At 35.2% G+C, this 11390-nt stretch overlaps 1 long non-coding RNA gene across 13 annotated transcripts; it reads right to left on the bottom strand.

Moving 5' to 3' along the window:
• Positions 1-3494: 3494 nt before the first annotated feature.
• Positions 3495-7647, bottom strand: LOC113295678. 13 transcript variants are annotated; one of them, XR_003332894.1, is made up of 9 exons: positions 7187-7647; positions 6957-7019; positions 6681-6747; positions 6394-6553; positions 5670-5825; positions 5543-5593; positions 4922-5433; positions 4397-4498; positions 3495-4314 (listed from the first exon to the last, which is right to left on the bottom strand). It is a non-coding gene; the product is annotated as an uncharacterized LOC113295678 (long non-coding RNA). The 13 variants fall into 13 exon arrangements; XR_003332896.1 differs by having other exon boundaries at positions 3495-3698; XR_003332900.1 differs by having other exon boundaries at positions 3495-4498; positions 4922-4963; positions 5042-5433.
• Between the last annotated feature and the right edge of the window lie 3743 nt (positions 7648-11390).

Here is an 11390-nt window from a genome sequence, read left to right as displayed (position 1 = left end):
TGAATCCATGTATAGCCAAAAGTCCTTTTGTAAATAATATCCCATAGTCAAGAGTACTCTTGATCTATCTAAGTATCCTTTTAGCAGCAATAAACAAACCTGATTTACTGTATATATAAACAAACCTAAGTATCAGCAATAAACAAACCTAAGTTTCCTTTTATCCATATCTAAGTATCAGTTGTTTCCTGCATATGTAAACAAACCTGATTTACTGCATATCCAATTTCAGGTCTTGTCCATGTTAAGTATTGTAGAGCACCAACAAGAGATCCGTATTCACTTGGATCTGAAAATGGAGTACCATCTGAACTGGATAACTGAGAATGGGGAGATATTGGAGTGCTGCAAGGTTTTGCTCTTGTCATATTGAACTTCTCAAGCAAGTCTAAAGCATATTTGGTTTGGCTGAGAAAGAGTTGATGAGAATTTCTTTTCACTTGAAGACCAAGAAAGAAATGCAATTCTCCAAGATCTTTAATTGGAAAGTAAGACTGCAGTTGGTGAATGAACTGATCAATATATTTTCTTGAATTCCTTGTGATCATTATGTCATCAACATAAACCAAAATGATGGTAATTCTAGAACCATATTTATGTACAAACAATGAAGAATAAGCCAAAGATGGCTTGAAGTCATGAGATACAAGCACATTTACTAATTTGTCATACCAATCCCTTGGTGCTTGTTTAAGACCATAGATGGACTTAGGTAGTTTGCACACATGATGTGGTTTTTCTGGATCAACAAAACCAGGTGGTTGTTGCATGTAAACATCCTCTTCCAAGTCTCCATGTATAAAAACATTACTTACATCCAATTGTTTAATTTTCTAATCAAAATTCACTGCTAGAGATAGGATTAACCTGATAGTTGTTGGTTTTGCAACTGGACTGAAAGTTTCTGTGAAATCTATACCCTCCTGATGATGAAAACCCTTAGCTACTAGTCTTAATTTGAATTTATAAATAGTGCCATCAGCCTTGTGTTTGATTTTAAAGACTCATTTGCAGCCCACAACATTGTAAGATGGGTCTGGAGATACAAGAGAATAAGTTCCTGCATCTTGTAATGTTGTATGTTCCTCAACCATGGAATTCTTCCATTGAGGTGTTTTAATAGCATTAGAGTAACATGTTGGTGATGGAGGTGGGATAGCAGAAGTAAGATTAGCTGACAAGACATATTTAGTATTATAAACTTTGGGTTTAAAAATGCCTCTTTTATCCCTTGTGACCATTTGGTGAGAATTAGTAATAATATCTTCTGAGTTTGTAGTAGCAGGAGTTGTTGCAGTCTGAGAAAGAGAAGGTAACTCTGAAGCAACACTAACAGTTTTAGGTGAAACAATGTCTGGTGTTGGTGCAGTCTGAGAAGAAGAAATCCCTCAGAAGTAACATTGTCAGGTGCATATGAAACAATATCTGAAGTAGAAACTAGAAATTGTTGAGGCTGAGGAGTAGGAATTGACTCAAGTTTTCTCAAAGGAAAGTCAGCTTCATTAAACACTACATGTCTTGAAGTATATACCTTACAGTTTTGGGATCAAGACATCTGTATCCCTTGTGCATTGAACTATACCCAAGAAACACACAATGAACACTTCTAGGTTGCAGTTTGTGTGAAGTGTATGGTCTAATCCATGGAAAACATGAAGCACCAAAAGATCTGAGGAATGAATAGTATGGAGTAGTACCAAACAACTTTTCATAAGGAGATATAAAGTTTAAACTTCTGAAAGGTAGCCTGTTGATAACATAATTTTGCTGTCTGGAAAGCATCTACCCAATATTTATCTGACAAGCCAGACTGTATTAAAAGAGTTCTTCCTGAGTCAACTAGATGCATGTGTTTAGACTCAGCTAAGCCATTCTGCTCAGGGGTATGTGGGCAAAAGAACTCGTGAATGATGACATTAACACTTAAAAAAATCCTTTAGTTCATTATGTAAGAAATCACATCCTCCATATGTTCTTATAGTAACTATTGAAGTGTGCAAAATATTTTCAACCATTGCCTTAAAATGTAAAAAGATTACTCTGAATCCAGATTTATCATATAAAGGAAAAATCCAACAAAATCTAGAAAAATCATCAATGATGTTGACATAGTATTTAAATCCACTAGAAGATGATACAAGACTTGGACCCCATAAATCCATGTGAAGAAGTTGAAGTGGATTGTTGGCTCTATGAGCAGATAAACTGAAAGGAAGTTTATGACTCTTTCCTAATTGACACTCATTACAAAATAATGGTGTTTTAATTGTACTAGACAAGTCTAAGGTTTTACACACTTTCTTAAAAACTTGAAATGATGGATGAGCCAATCTTTGATGCCAAGTAGTTGCAGTTGTAGAAATACTTGTAAAAGCCTTTGGTGAATCCTTTAGGAACTGCATTGGATACAAACCTCCTTTATGTGGCCCTTGAAAAATGGTCTTCCCAGTTGAGTAATCCTTAACATAAAAACCAATAAAATCAAATGTAGTAGGACAATTATTGTCACTTGTGAATTTATCGACCGACATAAGATTTTGTGAAGATTTTGGTACTAGCACTACACAAAATTTAACGTTTGGCAACAGCTTCGATCTGTTACTGAACGGGCTTGCAACAGATTTTTGTCGTTTCTAAACACCCTGTCGCAGTTTTCCGCGACATCTCTAGCTCTGTTGCTAATTTCGGTCAGCAACGGCGGTAGAAACAGAAACAAACTGTTGCGAAATTAAAATATAGAAACAGAAATAAACTGTGGCTACTCATTTGCTAATTTTAGAGTTATTCCGGGATATATTTTAGTAGAACAGGATATAGTTGTTCTGGTTAAGCTTTACAACACATTTTTAGCGTTGCTAATGTTTTTGTAACAAAAGAAAAGGCCAAGTCTTCGTTGACCTAGTCAAAACTGATATCCCCCAATTTATCATGCAATACTCCAGTTCCCTGCAAAACCCTGATTCATTTTATATCCAGCAATTCAATTTGATAGTTCTCATACTCTATATTCACACACACATTCCCACAGGTTTAAACCTCAAATACATTATACAAAGACAGGGAACCAAATACAATAAAAAGCAGGGAACTCATGACATCAAGACAAGTTACAGGTTGCATTAAGAAAGATTTAATTGCATATGTAAAAATGTTCTTGTTTCTTACATTGTGCTGGTGCAACTATGTTTGTTTTAGCTTCTAAGGATTGCATATAGAAACAGAATGTTACAATCTCTTACTGTGAGTAAGATTTTCTTCAGAATTCAGAGTATATACTCTATTGCTAATGATTTGCTTATACCTGAAAGATACTAGAGACCAATGAGACTCGAGTAAGTGTTGGGATTTCTGATGAGTGAAGCTCAGTAATTGAGCTAGTCTGTTTCCAGAACTGAACTGATCATCTCGGCAGTATTCTTCAAACTATGAATTTTTTTACAAGCAACCCAATTTAGGTTTCACAATAAGACACATAATCTAAGAATCAGTAACTATAAAAGCGAACAGAACAGCTTCATTCTAAAACAAAAAATGGACATAAATCATGCAAGATTTTGGCGGTGGAAGAAATTACATATTCAGACACACAAGTCACTTCATCTATTACCTAAAAAAAATAGGGACTTGAATAAGTGTATCACTTGACCAATCACTGGTACCACGGACCCCCTCCATTCCAATAAACTCTCATCTACAGCCTGCAAAGTGCAATATCAGTCGATCAACTTGTGCATTTATGCATTTCTACTGATGATAAAGTAATGCATGTAAGATCATGACAAATTATGTCTAAGGAATAACTCTGCATAAATCATCTGCAGATGTACACAGACTTGTTCCAATTAGCACCCTCCTTGCACATATTCTTTAAACGCAACAAGAATGGGTTTTTATCATTATGGTTGGCAGTGGCCACAGAACATAGTATAGTCTATTATATGAGTCTTATGAATGGATAAGTAGAAAAAATGGTTCTGTATCAGAATAGTACATTATGAGGAAGCTGAGCATAAAACCTTAGAACAACTTGACAGTTTGCAATTTAATCACTGCAGTTATATGTGTATTTTGTTGTATATGATGATCAGGTACATGTCCTAAACGACCAGGTCTTCAGATCATAAACATGTCGGAAATACGATTACAATGTAGACTCTAACAGAAGGCCAACTATGTGAATTTAATTGCATGTCAAATGGCAGCGAAAAAATTATCGTCCAAGATATTTAATGCACTGATGTTGAAGTGTGCTCCTTCGGCACCTTTAGAGACTTGCTTCTTTGCCATCTCCAACATAAAACCTTTACATAATAACTAACAAGTATTGAAATATAAGAAAACTGCATAAGTTGGTGTTGTAATCAAACATAATATAACAACACAAAACGTGCTTAACTGAGATATCTGGGAGCATGCTTTTAAACCAATGAGGAAATAAATGTAAGTGGGCTTCGTAGGTAGGGATGGATCTGATGTTGGGAAAAGAACATTCCATAACCTGCAGGAGACCAGTAAAGAACATAACAGAAATTACTTCCACTGATGATCACATACATACAGAAAGAGAGACATATGTTTGCTAGTTTGTATAAAGGTAAAGTCATAAATGATTTTTCAAGAGAAAAATGAGCCATTTAAAGGTGACAAGTGCCTGGTGTCGTCCACCACCAGACTATCCGACAAACTTGTGTATCTGTTATCCCTAAGCCAACAAAATGAAATAAATGCACACAACATCCAAGTATCAGAATTTGAATGGATGACTAGTGTATGATTTAAGTATCAACTGTGGTATCTTATGGTATGTACGCTGCATTCTAGAAAGATGAACCAAAAAGATATTAAGGACAAAACCTATTTATGAACACATTTTGACATATTAACTTCAATATTGTTTAGAGAGGTGGTGCTAAAATCCTACCACTTCAGTTGGTTCTGCAAGGATGTTAATGAAAAACTTAGCCTGCAATAGAGGATATGGGTCAGTCTCAAGATTAAGATCCTCTGAGAAAGATCAAGTGGAGAAAGTTCTGTATTCGACCTACTTCATCATGGCCCTACACATAAGAAGATCAGTTGTAACCATCCTCGGCTGGAAAATGATAAAATGAAGTGATCTAGGTGAGGATACATACAATATTAAGGACAAGGTACGAAAAACCTTGAAAGCTGAAAGTTAAATGAGTGTTGAACATACTTCAGCTATAATGCACACAAGCTAAGTAGTGCCACCAAAGGATGCACCACCATACTTTGAAAATATAGTACCTTGGAGTTGGCATTCCATCTGAACTAGCTCCATCAATGTTGACCTCCTCGAGGCTAATTGAGCATCAACTTCATTGCCTACATAGTCATTGTAAGCATTTGATCCTGTACTTACAACATACTTCATCTCATCATAGTTTTTGTAATCCACAATCCCTGTTTTGCCTATAAACAACCAAAAGACAACATAAGAACCTTTTGTGGTACCATTGTTAACAGCATGAGAACAAATCCAAATTAGCTCTAGCAGCAATAATGGTATGAATACGATCACCTTTGTAAATTGACTTAAAAGAGCAGGTCATCCACCAACGACACCAGCCACCTACATTCAACAACTTCGTATTCAGTTTACATCAAGCTTAAAATATGATTTAACACCACTAACAAGTTGAACTTACAATATTTGTGAACTGGTTTTTTCTGATGTTGTTTTCCATTTCAGCTTCTGAGTTTCAATAGTGTAGTTTCCTTCATCAATTGGTACAAAGTCAGAACTATACTCTTAAGTACCAACAGAGACATTGACAAATGATGTAATGAATGTCACAATAGACCTGCACATATAACACAGTCTACAGATGGGTAGAAATAAGAGAAGAACACAAACCATGTTTATAAAAAAGCTTTTTTACACCTACAAAAGGGAGTTAGCAAGGGAGAAAATGATCAAGATATTCAATTTACATGTCAATACAACATACATAAGTGTCCTGGTCACAAGATACCCAAACTCATAATATCAGCAGTTCTAACTTCATTGTACTACAAGTCACCACCACCACCTCCTACACCGGCCACATCTACAAATCACCACTTCCTCCATCTCTAGAACCTACTTCTTACTACAAGTCATCACCAGTACCAACCCAGAACTACTACAAGTCACCACCACCATTTCCAGTATCACCACCTTACTACAATTCACCACCACCATCTCCACTACCATCCCCATACTACCACAAGTCACCACCAGCAGCAACTTGGAATTATCTCATATTCGGTACCCATTCCTTACTACTATAAATTCTCATACTATTTATTATATCAAACAAACCGAAAAATCATAGTTATTCATACATTCTTAAATGAAACATTTGAAAGTAATGAATGATAAAGCCTTACCATCACCAGCTATATTGTTGGTGGCATTTGCTACTTGCTTTACAAGGCTGGCACCAATGTTCTTAACTCTATCCTTAAACTCAATGCTTCCAGCAACGGTGATACCATCTTTAGTCACTTTAGGTGCACCAAAGCTTTGTTCTCTTATAACATTACGTCCCTTTCAGAATCCAAACATCAAAAGTAAAAATTAGTAATCAACCATGTCATTCGAATTGTGCAAGATAGTAATCTAATATATTCTACTTTAATTACTTAAGAAGCATACAAGCACAACATACACTCACCTGAAGGCATGAGAGTAGCTATACTTCCGCAGAAATCTCAACATCAAAAACTCTATAGTTTCCTAAGCTGTGAATGTCAAACAGATTGCACTTGGTATTAATGCAATAACCAAAATTCTCAATGTAGATTGACTCACTAATAATACTTTTGGTGTTTTCTGTGCCCATTGAAATCTTAAAGATAACAAATGATGATATAACTACAATCAGAAGAAGGAGTAAACTGAAGTGAAATAAATACTCACGCAAAGGGATAAGGTTCACAAATTGAAATACCTATGGGAGTTCCTGCATCTGAAATTAAAATTGAAGCCACTGAACCTGAAAGTCTTCTATCAACTGCTACATCAAACACAAACAAAAATAAATAAATTAAAACCCTAACATCAAAAGCAGATCTTTCCTTCTCTAAAAAGAAAACCCAAAATCCAGTGACTGACCTAGAAATGAACCGAGCAATGAAACAAAATTTATAAGAAAAATTAAACACAACAACAAAACATCACCTGATTAAGAACGACTTTAAATTGGGAAATGGTTTGTTACATGTGTTTTTCAATTTGAATCCTCCTGTAGATCAATCAAAGTAATCTCTTGCTCATCTCCATAATTGAAACCCTAGATAACAAATAGAAATACGGTTTCAACTAAAGAGATTCAACAAGAGATCGAGTTCTAAGAAGAAGAAGAAGCTAGTCCTAGTGGCGGTTGAATTAGTGCTAGTGGTGCTCAAGAATAAGGATTATGGGTTGTGGATGTGGAGTTGGAGTTGGATCGTAGAAGAAGAGAAAGAGAGTAAAGAGGAAGAGAAGCTGTATATGGGCGATAAAAATAAGGGTAAGGTTTTCATCATTACCGTCGAAATAGGTATTAGGGTAGATTCATCTATCTTAACAGTAGCAGAAGAGATTAATGGCAGAGCTGTTTCTTCAGATCGACATGAAGGGTGAAATGGAGAGGATAAAGGAGAGAGAGTAGAGAAAAAGAATTTGTGGATAGAAATCAAGAAGCACGAACTGAAATCGATTTCTAAAGTCAAGAAGTCAACTGGTCAAAAGGGTGAAATAACAACAAGATCTGAAATCGTTCCAACATATAGGTGGAAATAGGGTTAAAAGTATTCCCTGCTACGCATGTGACTCGCATGCTTATACTCTTGGCTGTTGTTAGTCGCACCAGAACATGGGAGGTTGCGATTTTCGAAACAGAGCGAAGCTGTTGCTAAAATTTGGCAATTGAAAGTAGCAACAGAAAATTCGCAACAGCGATAGAGCTATTGCGAATCTGAGTTGCTAAACCCTGAATTTGGTGTAGTATAGCATCACATTGTTCAGATGAAAAAGATAAGAGGAACCAGACTTAGTAGTATTACCAAAGTGAGTAATTGGCATACCTTCTCCATTAGCTGTTTGTATCTCCTCAGTGCCTTCAAAAGGTGGTGATTGTTGAATTTCATATTCATCATTGGTAATATGATTGTTTGCACCTGAATCAGCATACCAAGGATTCTCTCCCATAATATTTGCAGTATCTAACATAACACTTAAGTTCTGTGGAGTGTAAGTATTCTGATATGTAATGTGACGAAACTCTAAAGCAAGATGACCATCCCTATTGCATATCTGACAATTTTTGTCAGAAACTGGTGGAGGAGTTGAAGTAGATGCACCAGGTGTTCTTGCAGAAAAGTTTGGAGAAAAATTGGGTATTGGATGCAGTTGAAATTGAGAAAATCCTCTAGGATAACAGGACAAAGAAGGATAAGTTCTACCAAGAAAAGGCATTGAAGCTCTAGGTGCTTGAATATAACCTCTACCATTACCTCTGAAAGATGATGAACTAGCTCTAGCATTAGCAGCGAATGCTTTAGAGTTTGCTTCAGTTAGCAACTCCTTTTGTTTAACTTGTACAACAATCTCTTCACTCAATAGCATATTATGTAATTCTTTGGATGTAACTGATGGATTACGAATTCTAATAGAAGTAGAAAAAGAATTGTAATCTGAACTTTATCCATTCAAGATTAGTACTACTAACTCATCATCATTAATTCTAGATCCCGCGGCAAAAAGTTCATCAGTGACTTTCTTGATTTCACTGAGAAAGTGAGAAACAATACTTGATCCCAAGTTTGATAGATTGAAGCTTAAGGAGAAGTTGAATAGAATGTGTAGAAGAACTTCGAGCAAACCTTGTTTCAATTATTTCCCATAAATCTTTTGAAGTTTGTGCTCCAGCAACATACGGTATGACAGATTTAGAAATACTCATTTGAATCCACAGAATGAGTGTTGTATCATCATCATGCCAAGCTGTATAACCAGGATGAACAACATTCTCAACTAAATATGGAGGACAAGCAAGAGATCCATCAAGAAAGCCATCAACTCTGTAACGTCTGAGTAAAGGAAAAAGAAGAGATTTCCAGGTAAGGAAATTATCATCTTTGAGTTTGTAAGAAAGAATATGAGAGATTTCATTAAGAGGAATATTTGAAATTCTTGCTTCATAAGCAACCATTTTGTTGTACAGATTAATGAAAGTAGAGAAAGATGGTGATAGTAAGAAAGATTGAGCATAAAATTGAATTAAAAAAGTATATCTGAGAAATTTTCTTGAAAGCCTTAATGGCGGTAACGGAAGCTTTTTCTCCTGATACCATAGTTTCACTTAATTAAAATGTATTCAATGAATGGAAAATCATTACATGAATGAGTACAAGACTCACAATATTAATACCATGACTCATACAGGACAGGTTGTCAAAGACAGCTCAGACTTCAGTAAAAGTCAATCACACGAGTGAATCACATAGTCATACCAAATATAGCACAAGATACATTGTATGACAATTAATGTTTTGGAGATAATTAAAACAGTGGGTATACAAACGAGTAAATAAGGTAAAATACGATGTTATTATAGTATATAGTGACAACTAATGTCATTGTATTACAATGATAAAGTCACTGGTTGATGATATCAGTGACTTGAGTTTGAGAATCATCAACACCTTATAGGTTAGGAGAAAACCGTGTAGTATAGTGGTAAAGACTTTAGGCCATGAACTTTACCAATGGAAAACCTATATATAATACAGTGGTGAAATCTCTGGATGATAGGGTTTGTCGATAAAAAAACCTTGTGTACTGTAGGGGTAATTAATTTTTATAGATCAAGAAAAACGTGTAGTATAATAACATTTCTATTCTAAGTTTCTAACTTCCAGAATACTTTGGAGAAATGCAAAATGCAAAATCTACTAACGGTTACCTGAATCCGACAGGTTTACAATTTTAACTGGGCCAAAGTTTACAAAGGTCAGCCCAAGACAAATCCAATGGGTAGGTATAAGCTTGGACATCATCATTCTCATCACAGCAATCATAACGGTTCACAAACCGCCAAACCCATATTTCCATGATATGTCTTTGGTGCACATATTCTGGCGCGTGCTTTTGTTCTGCACCAGGTTTACATTGTAATTAAAACAAGACTGTTCCGCACTTGCGTATGCACGTGCAATTCAAAACCAAAATTACCAGTACGCCCTCACTTTTATTTATAACAAATGATTTGTGTAGGCATGACAAAGGGCAATTTTAGAAATCCAAAACTCGCATCATTAAAACACTGAACAGTGCCCAAGGATAGGTCTTGGCACTTGTTTTCCTTTAGCCCTTTACGTGACCCGCTCTCCCTATTTTCGTAAGTTATGATTTCTCTTTACGTTTTTACCTTTTTAACCTCATTTAATTTAGATGATATTTTTTATAGAGCTACAAAATTAAGGACAGTTTCGAGTTTTATAAATTTGCAGCTTCATTCACCATTGATGAACAGTGCCTAAGGGGTGTTCCCTTTATAATAGTAATTGATGTTTTTTTTTTAATCTTTTAGTTTCATGTGTACGAGTTATGTCATTTTTATTGTCGATCATTCAGTTAACTTAAGCATGTTCCTAATCATTCATTTTGGAATTTGAAAATTGTAGTAATTATTTAGTCAGTTCTAATGCTGCATTTGTTTTTCTTTCCATCTTCTTTCGTTTTCTCTTTTATGTGTCGTTTATTGGTTGGGGTCTTCTTGAACCCCTCTCATTTCAAAAATAAAATATGGTTATTGAGTTTCACACTATTTGGAAGATACATGATGCCTGCATTTTATATAATTATATTAGAAACAAGAAAATCTAAGCGAACAAATTAGACAAAATCTAGAAGAAAATTCTAAAAAATACTCCAAATTTTTCTACAAAAATTTTACTATCACTTTTTCATTTTATTCTGATAAGTGGACCAAAACGAAAAAAATGATAATAACACTTTTGTATAAACAAAGATCCTAATTTATTTTAGTATTGTTATATTTCACTAGATAATTTTGAACGATAAGCTTCATTGAGATTTACATACACACAACTAAGGAGAGGTATCCAATTTATTTTAGCTAATGTGACTTCACTATATATGCGAAATACTACCATCACCAACATTAACTGACCCACAAGGTGCTTCTATATTCACAATATCTGCACAACATACCACCATTATTGATATCTAGACCACTCAACCCACCAAGTAGTTCTTCTGTGAACATAGACGTGCATGAGACCATCTTCACATCATTTGCTATCTCTTTTGAGGATATCGTTCAAAAGGTGTCCGGCATGAGCTTTGCTCAATTGAACGTTCTTCCTTTAATTCAAGA

This window comes from Papaver somniferum, chromosome 7 (assembly GCF_003573695.1).
Source record: "Papaver somniferum cultivar HN1 chromosome 7, ASM357369v1, whole genome shotgun sequence".
In the NCBI taxonomy this organism is placed as follows: domain Eukaryota; kingdom Viridiplantae; phylum Streptophyta; class Magnoliopsida; order Ranunculales; family Papaveraceae; genus Papaver; species Papaver somniferum.
This window is presented reverse-complemented; position numbering and strand designations above follow the sequence as displayed.